General features: G+C 47.1%; 1 protein-coding gene across 3 annotated transcripts in view; it reads left to right on the top strand.

The window, feature by feature from the left end:
• The first annotated feature begins 254 nt into the window (after positions 1 to 254).
• The window catches only part of DAG1 (dystroglycan 1), a 66,607-nt gene continuing 52,227 nt past the window's right edge, over positions 255 to 14,634 (top strand). Inside the window, exon 1 of one of the 3 annotated variants that reach the window (XM_036100548.2) lies at positions 255 to 409. The gene's annotated coding sequence lies outside the window, so the exon portion shown is untranslated. Of the gene's footprint in view, positions 577 to 607; positions 715 to 14,634 lie in introns of those variants that run through there. The other 2 variants (XM_036100547.2, XM_078078154.1) reach the window with 2 other exon arrangements.

Raw genomic sequence — 14,634 nt, 5'->3', positions numbered from 1 at the left:
GGGTCGGAGGGACGAGTCTCAGTGGCCCGAAGGCCTGAGGTTGGGCGGGGCGCCCCTGCCCCTCCCCCCACTACCAGACGAGAGGGCTGGGGGCAACCCGGACGGGCCGGGGCGTGTCCCGGGGACGGACCCGGCCGGCCGCGGGGCGTGGCTTCCAGGGTGGGGCGTGTCTTTTCGGGCGGGGGCGTGGCGGGCCAATGAGCAAAGCGGCGCGGATGGAGGCGGGGCCTGTGCGCGGGTGCGGCGCGCTGCGGGGCGGCGGACGCAGGCAGAAGCGGGCGTCGCGCGGACTGCTGGTCGATGCCGCGCGGAGCTGGCGGCGGGATTGGTTGCGGCACTCGCGTGTCAGGCGGTTGCTAGGCTCCGGCCGCGCGCCCCGCCCTCGCGCTCGTCGCCCTCTCACCGCCCGGTACGTGCTCGCGCGGAGGCTGCGGTGCGGCGCTCGCGCTCCTCGGGCTCGGCGGCGGCAGCGGCGGCGACGGCAGCTTGGCGCCGAGTCCCCGGGGAGCGGCGGCGGCGCGGCGTCTTGCGGCCGGGAGGAGCAAACACCTGCCGCGGCCCGCCCGCCGGCGCTCGGTGAGTGCGCCGCCCGTCCCCTGCCGCCGAGCCTGGCAGCCCAAGCCCCCATCCCCGTGGCCGGCCGAGCCTCCCGAGGAACACCTGCTGCTCGCGGTTTGGCCCGGGGTGGGGACACGGTTGTGGACGTCTTTGCGGGTGAGGCAGCGGCGCGGCCCGGGGGGAGCCGCCCCCCTCCTCTCGGCCCCTCAGGCGAAGGCTCAGGGCGTTCCGCGGCCGGGCCCGGGCTCCGCGCCGCGGCGATGGGCCAGGCCTCAGCCCGGCCCGCGCTCCGGGGAACGCGGGGCCTGCGCGTTGGCCACAGGCGTGTACGGCCTTTGGGCCGCCCCCTGGGCTTGCAAAGAGGGTGGTCGCGCGGCCCAGTTGGGCGGAAGCCGGAGGATGGGGCATTGATCCCCCGCAGGAGGCGTGGAAGGGCGCCGCAGCCGCTGGGACCTGAGCTGCTCAGAGCCTTGGGGTCACCCCCTCTCCCCCCGCCACACACACACACACACACACACACACACACGAGCTGCTCAGAGCCTTGGGGTCATTCCCCTTCCCCCCCGCCACACTCACACTCACACACACACACACTCACACTCACACACTCTTGAGCTTCTTTGGAAGCCTCCTGCCTTTTCACCTTTTTACTTGGTGTTTGGAAAACCAGATTGACCAGCGGGTGTATGTGTAAAGTGTCTCCAGAGAAAATGCTGTCTCGGCTTAGAATCCTGCCAAAAATTCCGAGTTAATTTCATACAAACTCAAGTGCTAATTAAAAATGCATATTTTAATCTCTATGACATGTGAAGCTCTTAGGTTTGTAAACTGACTTACTTCAGAATTAGTTTTAATGATGATCATGAAGTTTTGCTTTGGTGGAAGCTAGAGCCTGGGACAACACGTTTATAGCCTAAAGTTCTAACTTAAGAGCCGGGCCTGCTATTTCCCTAAATAAGCGAGGAGAAGCGATTCCTGGCATGGAACCCAGACTCAGTGCAGGGAGGTGGTGTTTATAGGACATAAGCCCAGATAAAGAGTTGGATGTGCTACCAGGTGTTTTGGAGTCTGGTGTAGATGGGATATTGTAACTTTATCAGGTTGTTCTATGCTTAGTGTTCAGAGACATGATAATTTTGGAATGTCCCTGTTTTAAAAAAGATTCAACCTTGGAGACATAAAAATCTCTAGTTGGAGTATGGAGAAGTTGAATTGAACTTTGCTGTGGAGCCAAGAAATAAGAGCTCATGGCCTGCATGTTTAAAGGAGGCTGAGGAGCCATTTCTTAGAGAAATCAGATTTGAGGAGAGAGTAGGATGCATAGTGTGAGCCTGTTCAAAGCCTGTGGGATACTGTATGAAAGGAAGAGTAAGCAGTACTATATAGGCAACAAACACCTGGTTGGAACATGAAAGCTCTTGTTGATATGAGCCTTGGTTGAAAGAGGAAGAAAGCAAGTCTTAACTGTTCTTGGAAAAGTTGATTTGTGGCAAAATACATTCATTCATTTAATGAATATTTGGCTTCACTATTTGGCCTAATTTTGTGGTAGGTTCAGGGTACCCATGTAAAAGAGGCTGGTTCTGCCCTTAAGGAACACAGTTTCAGGGACAGTGGGGATTAAGGAACCTATGATTGATAGTATCTGCCCACTAAGTGTGCTCACATGGTGCTTTGGGAGCCTGAGGAGAGGGAATTCCTAAGCTGAGGCTTGCAGGGCCAGCAGGAATTAGCTGGGGGACAGCAAGGTCTGGACACAGGGAACCACATGTACATGAGCTCCTAAAATAGCACCTGTGAGTCCTCCAGCTTGGCGAGTGGGATCTCTAGGCCTTTCTCATTGTGCTTGGGAGTTCAGACTTTATCCTCAGGGTGCAGAAGCCTGAGAAGGCTTTTAAACTAGTGGAGTGGCAGGGTCCAGACCTATGTTTAGAAAGATGTTGCTGGTGGCCACATAGGTAGTGTCAGGGAGAGGAGGGGTTCAGGACCTCTGGCTGTGAGGTCAGCCAGTAGAGGAGAGATGAGGAGGGAGGAGGAGCCAGCTGAGAGGCTGAAAAGGTTGAGCCAAGGGAATGCCAAGCTGGGGTTGTGGGGGGGCAGGGAGAAGAAGCCTGTATTCAGGAATGTGTGGGTCAGAAGACTAAGCATGACCAAGGATTTAACTATATGTTCTGCAAGTTAGCTGGTGTCTGTTAAACACTGAGAGTGGTGGGGTAAGAGGGGGACCCTGGAGCCACTTAGACTGAGATTGTTTAGGAAAGAAGAGGCATGGCATTTGATTGTTAAAAATCTTTTTTTTTTTTAAAGATTATTTATTTATTTATTTGACAGAGACACATCGAGAGGGAACACAAGCAGGGGGATTGGGGGAGGGAGAAGCAGGAGCCCAACGTGGGGCTCGATCCCAGGACCCCTGGATCATGACCTGAGCGGAAGGCACACGCTTAACGACTGAGCCACCCAGGCGCCCTTGATTGTTAAAAATCTTATCTCTTGAACTTGAGGCATTGCATTTCCTGTTGGGCAGGGCTGTTGTATCCATCTCAGAGGTGTGTTCATTCTTTTCTTTTTTTTTTTTAAGAGGTGTGTTCATTCTTGACGCAGATGAGAGTATGTTCATCTCTTTATCTCACAGTTGTTCCAGCCTTTCCTGCTTTCTGAGGGTCAGTGATGTGATAGAATACATCAGCCACAGTCAAGGGCCTTCTGTTTCTGGTCTATGTGCATCATTGCTAATGGTTATGAGAATCCTTTATATTGACTGAGGAAGCAGAGTCCTAGATGAGGGAATGTTCCCAAGGACACACGGCTGTCATCATGTGGCAGTCAGGATTTGAATCCAGGTTGAACGTTTGGCTATGCCCACCTGTGTTTGTGTTGCATCAGACTGATGATGGTAGCCTTGGTTGGGTGCTTCTCTAGTGAAGACCAAGCCCAGGTGTTTGGTGGTGGGCACAATGCCAGGGCAATATGGGAGCAGTGATCAGGGACTGCACACAGAACTCCAGGAACATGCTGTGAGGGACCATTCTCAGAAACTAGGATTTGTCTGAGCTTTCTTGGGGCCTCTACTGGTGCTCTGGGCACTATGCTGAAGTAAGCCAAGGAGTCTGGGTCCTAGGCTGGGGAGGGCAGGCTTTAGGGTGGGATTTCAATTGAACTGGACCCTCAAGAAAGGTTAGTGGTTTGATTGGTGAAGGAGTTGATGGCAGGAAGGTCACAACTCTGTGGAAGGAAAAGAAGTGAACAGAGGCAAGGAGTGGGGAGAGAGAAGACAGGGCACCTTTTTTGTATGTTCTAGAAGGTTGGCTTGGAACCAGAAGGAACTTGGAGCACAGCTGTGGCGGTTTGAAGGTCTTGGAGCACAGCTGTGGTGGTTTTAAGAAGTGACCCTGGGGTGCCTGGCTCAGTCAGTGAAACATGGGACTCTTGCTTTTGGGGTTGTGTGTTTGATCCCCATGCTGGGCATAACATTTATTTAAAAACTTTTTTTTTTAATATAAAAAAAAAGCCCCCATTGTGACTGTGGAGACTGGACTGGAGGCAAGTTGGTTACTCCTGTGGTCCAGTAAGGAGACTGGGGACCTGAACAAGGACAGTGGTCAGCGGGGGCATGAGGAGAGAGAAAGAAGGTTCAACATGAAGGCAGTTCAGCAGACATTAGGGACCTGAATGGTGCTGGTATCATCAGGGATCTACCGTTGAATAGAAGGGGCAGGAGGTGACAGTGGAATGTAAGCCAGCATCAGCCAAGCACTGGTAAGGACTTGAGAGACTCGGAATAAACAGGGGCGCCTAGACTGCAAAACGAGGGGAAGGCTGAGTCTGTGGCAGGCAGGTGAGATGAGGGGCTGTCCTTGGGTGACCTGAAAAAGGTGGAGGAGTGAAAGACCAGGCCATGCCTGAGGACCAAGGAGTAGAGCCAAAGGAAGTGTCCTTGGGGAAAAGTGGGGCAAAGGCTGACATGAAAGGTTCAGCTGGGCCAGTGGGATGTCCCTGGAAGTTCTGAGTGGGATAGTGCTTGTGTCCCAGTTTTGAGTCTGTTGCAGGGGTGCAGTTGAAGGAGGTAGAAAGTAGATGTATAAAGAAGGAGGTAGGGGCGCCTGGGTGGCTCAGTCATTAAGCATCTGCCTTCGGCTCAGGTCACGGTCCCAGGGTCCTGGGATGGAGTCCCACATCGGGCTCCCTGCTCCGCGGGGAGTCTGCTTCTCCCTCTCCCATTCCCCCTGCTTGTGTTCCCTCTCTCGCTGTGTCTCTCTCTGTCAAATAAATAAATAAAATCTTTAAAAAAAAAAAAAAGGAGGTAGAAAGGGTGGTTGAAAGAAATGGCAAGGAAGGGGTGTACTCAGGGAGGAGAAACCGTGATTTGTTGACCCACTTGGTGGGTAGGGAACTAGTGTCTTTTAAAATGTCTGCAGTTTAGATCTTGGGGTCATGAGTTCCAGCCCTGCATTGGACCCCACACTGGGCGTGGGGTCTACTTAATAAAAAAATATGAATTAAAAAAATTGGGGGCACCTGAGTGGCTCACTTGCTTAAGTGTCTGACTTTCAGCCTCAGCTTAGGGCTTGATCTCAGGGTCGTGAGTTCAAGCACCATGCTGGGCATGGAGCCTACTTAAAAATATATATATACACACACACACATATATATGAAATGTCTGCAGTTTGGGAGACTCAGAATCGTAGCAAGGATGATGTGGCTTTCAAGTGGATTCATTGAAAGAATGGTCATTGGTTTGCACACTTGACCTGTGCAGAGTAAACTAAAGGTGGCCCATGATAGTGTGAAATTGGACACCCTTTACCTTGCTTGCCTTTTTGAGTTTTTATTTTGGTCATAGCCTTCTTGATAAGAGGTGTACAACTAGCGTAGTGGAATGGCAAGTGGTGATAGACCCATTTAGTGGATGGGCAAGAATAAGAGTGAGGCCTTGTGAGTTTTTTTTTTCTTCCAAATATTTATTTGAGAGAGAGAGAGCGCGCGTGTGTGCACAGTAGAGGGAGAGGGGCAGATGGAGGGGGAGAGAATCTCAAGACCCTGAGATCATGACCTGAGCAGAAACCAAAAGTTGGATGCTCTAAGGACTGAACCACCGATGCGCCCTGCCTTATGAGTTTTTTTCCTAGCCTATACAGGAGGTCAGTGAAGAGAAGTTTGATTCAATATCCAGGTGCTCTGGGTGTGTTGTTTAGACTGGAGTCACTGCGGAGTGTGACTGCTTGGAGGCTGGAGGCTTCCAGAGTATTAGAGAAGTAAGAAATGCTGGTTTGAACATTGAAGGGGTCCAAATGGGGACTAGAGACCATTGAACCTCAAGGGAACTAAAAGTGAGAATAAATTGAGGTAATGTGTTCTTCAGTGTGTCCTGTGAATTGGTCAAGGATTTCTCCATCCTTTTTTGGGGTAAGTTTTCTTCCTCCTCCCTATTAAAGAGTGTTTCTTTGCCTTTGCCAGTGTTACTGTGCTGTTGGTTCTTTTTTTTTTTTTTTTAAAGATTTTATTTATTTATTTGACAGAGAGAGAGAGACACAGCGAGAGAGGGAACACAAGCAGGGGGAGTGGGAGAGGGAGAAGCAGGCCTCCCTCAGAGCAGGGAGCCCGATGCGGGGCTCAATCCCAGGACCCCAGGATCATGACCTGAGCCGAAGGCAGATGCTTAACTCGACTGAGCCACCCAGGCGCCCCTGTGCTGTTAGTTCTTAAGCCTCCATCTTTTTCTGCTTTTCCTGTGTTGACACTCCAGGCCTGGAGTAAGGTGATAGTGGTTTTGAATATATAAGTGATTAATCTGGTCCTTTCCCAGTGGGTCTTTCTGTGTCCATGCCTTTGGGTACTAATCGAAAGCAGTCTTCCTACGAGTCACATAACCTGCTTTGCTTTTTGACCGTCCTATTTCACTCTGATCATTAGTAATATTGCTCAGATAGCAATTTCTATAAATAGGATTTTAGAGTAGTTTACAAAATTATACCAGCCAGAGGGCTTAATTTAGCTTTGATGAATAGGGTTTCCTATTTTCCTGTTTCTTGGGTTTGATAGCTAAGCATTTTCTTAGCTTTGCTCTCTGTCTGGGGTAGGAAGATGGATGGGACGCAGTGGGACAGTATCATAAACTGAAGGTATCTAAGTTGGTGAAGCTGTTCTGAGTTATCTGCTGGAGTGAAGTAAATCTGAATGAAACTTTAGCAGTATGGTAACTTAATTTATACTTTTATTTTAAAAAAAATTAAAATTTATTTTAAGTTTATTAAGCAATCTCTACAGCCTAAGTAGGGCTTGAAATTACAACCCTGAGATCAAGAGCCACATGTTAAGCCAGCCAGGCACCCCAATTTATACTTATATTTTATTTATTTTTAAATTTTTTTTTTTTTTTTTTTTTTTTAAAGATTTTATTTATTTATTTGAGAGAGAGAGAATGAGAGAGAGCACATGAGAGGGGGGGAGGGTCAGAGGGAGAAGCAGACCCCCTGCCAAGCAGGGAGCCCGATGCGGGACTCGATCCAGGGACTCCAGGATCATGACCTGAGCCGAAGGCAGTCGCCCAACCAACTGAGCCACCCAGGCGCCCTATTTTTAAATTTTTTTTAAACTTTTATTTTAAAAGCAGGCTTCTAGTGGGAACAATCAGCTGAATGTAAAAAATCACTTTTATGACTGAATGTCTTTGTCCTACACATCATAGCATTGAGGTTAAAATATCACTAAGTTTTAGATATTGGAATTTTTAAATTTTTATTTATTTATTTATATTTTTAAAAGATTTTATTTATTTTTAGCATTTTTAAAAAAGATTTTATTTATTCATTTGAGACAGAGAGATAGAGAGATAGAGAGCATGAGCAGGGGGAGAAGCAGAGGGAGAGGGAGAAGCAGGCTCCCTGCTGAGCCAGGAGCCCGATGTGGGGCTTGATCCCAGGACCCTGGGATCATGTCCCGAGCCGAAGGCAGACGCTTAACCATCTGAGCCACCCAGGCGCCCCGTATTTATTTATTTGACAGAGAGTGAGAGAGCGAGCACAAGCAGGGGGAGCAGGAGAGGGGGAAGCAGGCTCCCTGCTACACAGGGCTGGATCTCAGGACCCTGGGATCATGACCTGAACCGAAGGCAGACGCTTAACCTACTGAGCCACCCAGGTGCCACAGAATTTTTTTAAAAATTATTATTATTATTTTTTATTAAGTAATCTCTGTGCCCAGCATGGGGCTCAAACTCATGACCCTGAGATCAAAAGTCTCATTCTCTACTGACTGAGCGAGCCAGGCACCCCTACTGGAATTATTTTTTATCTTTGAAATTGTTAATAATTTTTGGTCCTGGATTAATTCTATAGAAAACATTTAGTTTTCATTGGTGGTGTGGACTGGAGACTGAGTGGCATTCCCCACTTCCTTTGGTGTAATTCTGTTTTGGTTGTGGGCATTCACCAATATTGGATCCTTCTTTTCCTCCAGGGCCTCTGCTCTTCAGGAAGATAAGGCATGCATGCATGCATTCATTTATTTATTTATTTATCTATCTATCTATCTATTTAAGATTTTATTTATTTATTTGACAGAGAGACAGCGAGAGAGGGAACACAAGCAGGGGGAGTGTGAGAGGGAGAAGCAGGCTTCCCGCTGAGCAGATAGCCTGATGCAGGGCTTGATCCCAGGACCCTGGGATCATGACCCGAGCGGAAGGCAGACGCTTAATGACTGAGCCACTCAGGTGCCCCAAGATAAGGCTTTTAAAGCAGCCTAGCACTAGAAGGTGAGGTAAGGTATTTGAAAATTTCAGAGAGATTTCTGCAAAAGAAAGATGATGGATACCTCCATACTTGGCAAAATGATTATGGAATTTTATTTTTATTTTATTTTTTTAAAGATTTTATTTATTTGAGAGAGAGAGAGAGAGAGAGAGCACATGAGAGAGGGGGGAGGGTCAGAGGGAGAAGCAGGGAGCCTGATGTGGGACTCGATCCTGGGACTCCAGGATCATGACCTGAGCCGAAGGCAGTCGCTTAACCAACTGAGCCACCCAGGCGTCCCGATTATGGAATTTTAAAACACTATAGTGGGGAAAAAGCTGCATCAAGTAATGCATATATTTAAAATAAGAAATTTGGGGGGTGCCCTGGTGGCTCAGTTGGTTAAACTCTTGGTTTCAGTCAGGCCATGATCTCAGTGTCTTGAGATCGAGCCCCACGTGGGGCTCCGTGCATGGCACCGAGTCTCCTTGTCTCTCTCCCTCCCCCTCTGCTCCTACCCCTGCTCTCTCTCGCAAATAAATAAATAAAATCTTTAAGAAATTTGGAAAATAAAAAGTAGAAAAGAAAGGAAAAATCCTTTGTCTCCCAATTTTAGTCTTTTTTAAAAAAGTTTTATTTAATAATCTCTACACCCTACATGGGGCTTGAACTCAAACCCCAAGATCAAGAGTCCCATGTTCTTCCGACTGAGCCAGCCAGGCGCTCCTAGTCTTTCTTTAAGTAGGAAATACCAACACATGGTACGAACTCAGAAAGTTCAAAAGGATTATACAGGGAAAAGCCTTCTTCCATCCATCCCTTCAATCCCCAGTTCTCCCTAGAACAGCCATTATCCCCTGAGACCTGGCTGTCCTCCAGTAGACCTTGGGCAGCACTTTTACTGAGTTTAGGTTAGAGCAAAGATTTCATTTTTATTCTGCTTTTCTCCTAGCATTATAGCATGAGCTATGTTCTAGAAATATAACTTTTTTTTTTTAAGATTTTATTTATTTTTTTGACAGAGAAAGTCACAGTGAGAGAGGGAACACAAGCAGGAGGGGGAGTGGGAGAGAGAGAAGCAGGCTTCCCGCTGAGCAGGGAGCCCAATGCAGGGCTCGATCCCAGGACCCTGGGATTATGACCTGAGCCGAAGGCAGGCGCTTAACGACTGAGCCACCCAGGCGCCCCTAGAAATATGACATTTCTAATGGTTAACCTGTCTCTAGTTCTTAGATGGTTGTTTCTTACTTTGAATAATAATGTTGCTGTTAACATCTTTGGGCATTAAGGTTTTTTTAAAAATAATCTCTTTTATCACCATATTAAATACAAAGCTTTTAAAAAGAGTGAGACATGACTTAGAGTTTTGCAGGAGCACACCTATAATGTCAAGTGAGGCAGGTTTGTATTGGTCTTTATTTTTAAGTATGGTGTATGTTTTTCCCTAGTCCCTTTTCTGTGACTTGCATGGAAGAGCGATCTTTATAGCCATGCAGAGGCCCAGACTCAGTCAGTGTTCTCTGCCACTGGGGGTATGTGTAGCCACAGATTCATTCTTCTGAGACATTCACAGCCTTTGGATACCCTAAGTATAGGGGAGGGTGCCAATTGAGGGGAGCTCAAGGACAAGTGAGACACTTGGAAGGATGTGTTGTAGTCAGGGAAATAACGGTCAGTGCCCAGCTTGGTCCCCTGTTTGGCATTTGCTCTTCATTTCTATGGGTGTTGAATTTTTGTATATGGAGTATGGGAATCTATAAACAAGAAACACTTCTAACAGAGTTCTTTCTTTTTTATTTTATTTTATTTTTAATTTTTTTGTAAGTTCTATACCCAACATGGGGCTTGAACTCACGACCTGAGATCGAGAGTCGCATGCTCTACTGACTGAGCCAGCCAGGTGCCCCCAGACTTCTTTCTAATAGTTGGTATCTATGTATTGAAACAGATTAGTGGACTTGGAAGATGTTTGTTTTTGCAAATGATAGAATTGTTTCTGTTTTACCTCTCTCTGTGCTGGGAGCATTTCCCCCCAAGCATTCTAGGGGTTGATGCGGGATTACTTAAGAAGATTCCCAAGGCTGTCTATAGCAGAATGAACCAGTTTTGCCTTGGTTGTCATAAATGCCTCTTACTTCGCTCAATTGTTCTCCAGGACTGGGTTGATCGTCTAGCCAATTATTGCCAAGAAAAATTATACAGTCAATAATGGAATTCCAAATAGCATTTCCTTTTAATTTGGCTATTAATCAGAATCTGGGACATCATCCATTTTCTGGGTCTTTGTTTTACTACAGAATGCCTCCATAAAACATGCATCTCTCCTCACTGTAAAAATCCTGTGTATACTCTTGTTTGGGCTGGTAGGTTGTCTTTGCATCAGATCTGCCCTGACCTCAGGGAGTCTTGCTTACTGGATTTTTAAATAACGGAGACCAGTCTGATGAGTAGCCCTTGAGCAGGGGTGGATTCTGAGTCTTGTGGAAAGTGAGGAAGTATAGAGAACTTTGCTCTACCTGTTATGTTAAGCATGCCTGAATAAGTGTCTTACATATTTTTAGACTGAGCAGTGTTGGGAAGATTGAATTGCCTGAGTAGAGAAATTTGGTGGGAGGAGACTAGAAGAGAAGCTCATTAAAGATCTAAAAATAGAATTCATTAAAGTCACAGATAGATAACAGTAGGATTCCTGTCTCACTCTCTCTTCTGGATTTGTGCTACCAGCTTACCTGGAAAAGATCACAATATTTTGTCAGAAGGGTCAACAGTATAGACTTAAAATACTGTGTCTGCCAGTCCGAAGATGTGCTTTTTCCAGTTTTCAAGTACTTTATTTTTTTTTTTTCTTAAAGATTTTATTGAATTATTTATTTGGGGGAGAGAGCGAGAAACAGCATGAAAGGGGAGAAGGTCAGAGGGAGAAGCAGGCTTCACGCTGAGCTGGTAGCCCGATGTGGGACTCGATCCCTGGACTCCAGGATCATGACCTGGAGCGACCGGCAGTCGCTTAACCAACTGAGCCACCCAGGCGCCCCTCCAGTTTTCAAGTACTTTAAAAGTGACTGGATTCCTTGGTGCCGGGAAGAAATCCTTAGCAGGAAAAGTTGATTCTTCTGCTTGCAGTGCCAGCCCTGAGCTGACAGGGCCTGTTGGGTGCTTGTCCCCTCAAAGCTCTGAGTTTTTTTTCCCTTCTGGTTGGGCACTGCTGACCAGAGAGGGGACTCTTATATAAGGCCACCTTAATCAGATGGCACTTCAGGTCTCTCCTCTGGTTGTTTTTAGGAGGCGTTTCATTTTGATTCAGAAAGCTGGAAAGGAAAATGGCTGCTCATGTTTTCTTCTTACGCAGGCGTCTGGCGCCCTGGGCTCCCTATGCCCTTTCCCTCTGTGTGAGGGGGTGTTCCCTCTGTGTGAGGGGGTGAAGGAATGTCCTTGCCTCCCCTCTCCCCTCCTGCCATGAGCTTCCAGGGAGAATGGGGCCCATTGTCCACGGCAGTGTCAGGTCTGCTGTGGCCTCTGCCCTTTCTGCTGTGGTTACTGGGTGCTGAGGGCCCAGCCAACAGTCCCTTCCTTCCATGCGGCCCTGCCTTTCAGGACTGTTCTGAGGGACGGTCCTTGTGCTTTGTTTGCCCCTACGTCTGCCCTCTTTTGTCACGTCTTGATAAACATTCTTGTGGACCCCTATGCAGGCCTGAGCTCACTCTTGCAGCAGATTTGAGGCCATATTTGGAGAAGCAGGCCTGCTGCTCCCTGCTGCTCCCAAGGGTGGCTTAGTGCTGGTCACAGGAGGCTGGGCACTCCCTCCAGGCCTTTAATTATGTTTGGAATCCTCTGGGAAGCATAGGATTAATCTATTTGTGAGTGAAATTAGACTTTAAATTTTTAAAAATTTATTTTGGCCTTCAATTATATCTCAATAAAGCTGGAAAATATTTGTTTTAGCCTTCATCAGCTGTAGAACTCGTTGAAGATGAAATGCCAGAATATGATTCTCCAGTTAGGGGAAGCCAGAGGGATTCAGCTTTTTAAAAAACAGTTTGTCTGGATATGGGTACTCCGCTGATACCAGACTGCCTTCCTGACCCATCGGGCAGTTCTCTTGACCCCAGGATAGTGTGTCCCTGGAAAAAAGAAGTATGAGGTATTTACAGTTTTGGTGAGTGGACAGACAGAGCTGCTTCTTTTTCAGGGTGTTAGCTTCAGACAGGGAGCCAGATGTGTGGACAGCTGTTGTGCTTTAGTAGGTTCTGCGAGGAGTAGGTGAGTGAGCTGGTGTGGCAGGAAGATGGAAAAGGCCCGATTAGGCCCTCTTGAAGTTTGCTAAGGGCTTTTCTACATGAAGTCTGTATGATTGCGTGGATGGCTGCCGAGAAATTTGTTCCTGTAAAACCCAGATTAGGGAGATTTTGGAATGGTCCTGTAAATTGTTGTTGATTATCTGAGTAAAATAATTCCCTTCTTTCCATGATGCTTCAGTATGTCTGATTTCTTTGTCTTCTGTGGGAGTGTCTTAGGAAGCTGCATCTGGCACTAGCACTGCCCTGGGTGTTTGCCTTCCTCCTACCCCCCCCCCCTTTTTTTTCCTTTTATTAGAGGGAGAAAAAATCTAGCTCATTTTATCCTTCTGCCAGAGCAGAGTGATACATTTCTTTTTTCTGTTTTAGCATTGGGAGTGGCATTTTGTTTTTATCAAATAAAGGAATAAAACATACTTGCCATGCTGAGATCCCACTGCAAATGCCAGCATTTGTTGTAAGGTGGAATTGAGTTCTAAAGGAGAACTTCTTTCAGATAGTGCCTGGTCATACATAGTATTTGGGGTCATGACTTCCCAAGAGGTGAGGTCTCATCACTGAAAGTCATTGCATTTTAGCAAGACCGGCAAGAGTTTTGGCACAAGCGTGATGAGGTTGGACGATGAAAACACTGAGTGTCCTCAGCAATAGAAATGTGGGCCTGAGGAAGGAACCTACCAGATGTACTGAGTCCCCTGGGACCCTTGTATCCTAACGTGGCCCTAAGTAAGGCCTTTGACCTCTCTTCCTCAGTAAAATTGGAATAGAATATCCTTCCCATAGACTGTTGTGAAGGCGCCCGGCTGGCTCAGTCAGTAGAACATCTGACTCTTGATCTTGGGTTTGAGCCCCATGTTGGGTGTAGAGATCACTTAAATAAAACTCAAAAAAAGAAAAAAGAAGGAAATAAGGGTTGGCTGGTCATGTGCTCTACACCACCCCATAGTTGCTGCTTGTTAATATTATATTTGTCCTTTTGCTTTCTGGGTGTAAGCTATGAATCTAATACTTAATAAAGGCTGGTTATGTTTCTTAGGTTGAATTAGGGGTTCAGGGTGTTTTTTATTGTGTTTTATAATGACATATATAATAGGTGATTTTTAAGATCTTATTTGAAAAAAAAATCTTACTTGAGAGAGAGAGTGGGAGCATGGGTGAGTATGAGCAGGGGGAGGGGCAGAGGGAGAGGGAGAAGCAGACTCCCTGCTGAGTGTGGAGCTGGGTTTCAGGGCTCCATACTCATGACCTGAGACATCTGATGTTTAACTGACTGAGCCACCCAAGTGCCCTGTGATAGGTGATTTTATATGTAGCAAGTGTTTGATAGAAACACACCTAGACACAAGCCCATTGGTACCTCCCAGAAAGCAGCTCTGCATTGACTGCTCCTTTATCTGTGGAGCTTTGAGTGCTATGGTGTCTTGTTGGGGTGGGGGGGTCCTTGGAGGCATTGGCCCCAGTCAAGATGAGTAGAGGACTGAAATAGTTTGAGGACCAAGGTCCCTCTGTTAACTAATCATCTTTGTTTAGATTTTTTTTTTTTTTTTTTTTAAGTAATCTCTACGTCCAGTGTGGGGCTCAGACTCACGACCCTGAGATCAAGAGTCGCATGCTCCACCAACTCAAGCCAGCCAGGCACCCCAGCATTGTTTAGATTTTTAAGGAGTTTCTTTGGAGATTGTCGGTGCCCAGTTTTGTTTTCTTGAATCTCACCAGTGAAATAGAAGGAGCGTAGACCAGCAAGGTTGCCATGTGAGTTGAGTGATTGGAAATGCTTTGTTTTCTTTTTCTGTATAGTGTTGATATCTTTTCTAGTTACAGGGCATGCCTTAGAGTGAAAGCCCTTGGTTTTCAAAGGACTACACCTGTATTTATTTTTTCCGCACATGACCATATGACCTCCTGACTGGGTAACTTATAAAACTTTGACTTTGCAGCCAACATGCACTATAAGAGACCTAGAGCAAGTGGGTGCTCCTGGTTATATGTTGGCAGCAGCAGATTCTGTACCTGGAACATGTAATTCAGTAGAGCTGTAGGGTTGGAAT

Source organism: Halichoerus grypus, chromosome 1, assembly GCF_964656455.1.
Source record: "Halichoerus grypus chromosome 1, mHalGry1.hap1.1, whole genome shotgun sequence".
Classification (NCBI taxonomy): Eukaryota; Metazoa; Chordata; class Mammalia; order Carnivora; family Phocidae; genus Halichoerus; species Halichoerus grypus.
Note: the sequence above shows the minus strand (reverse complement) of the source record. Positions and strands in the feature narration are given on the sequence as shown.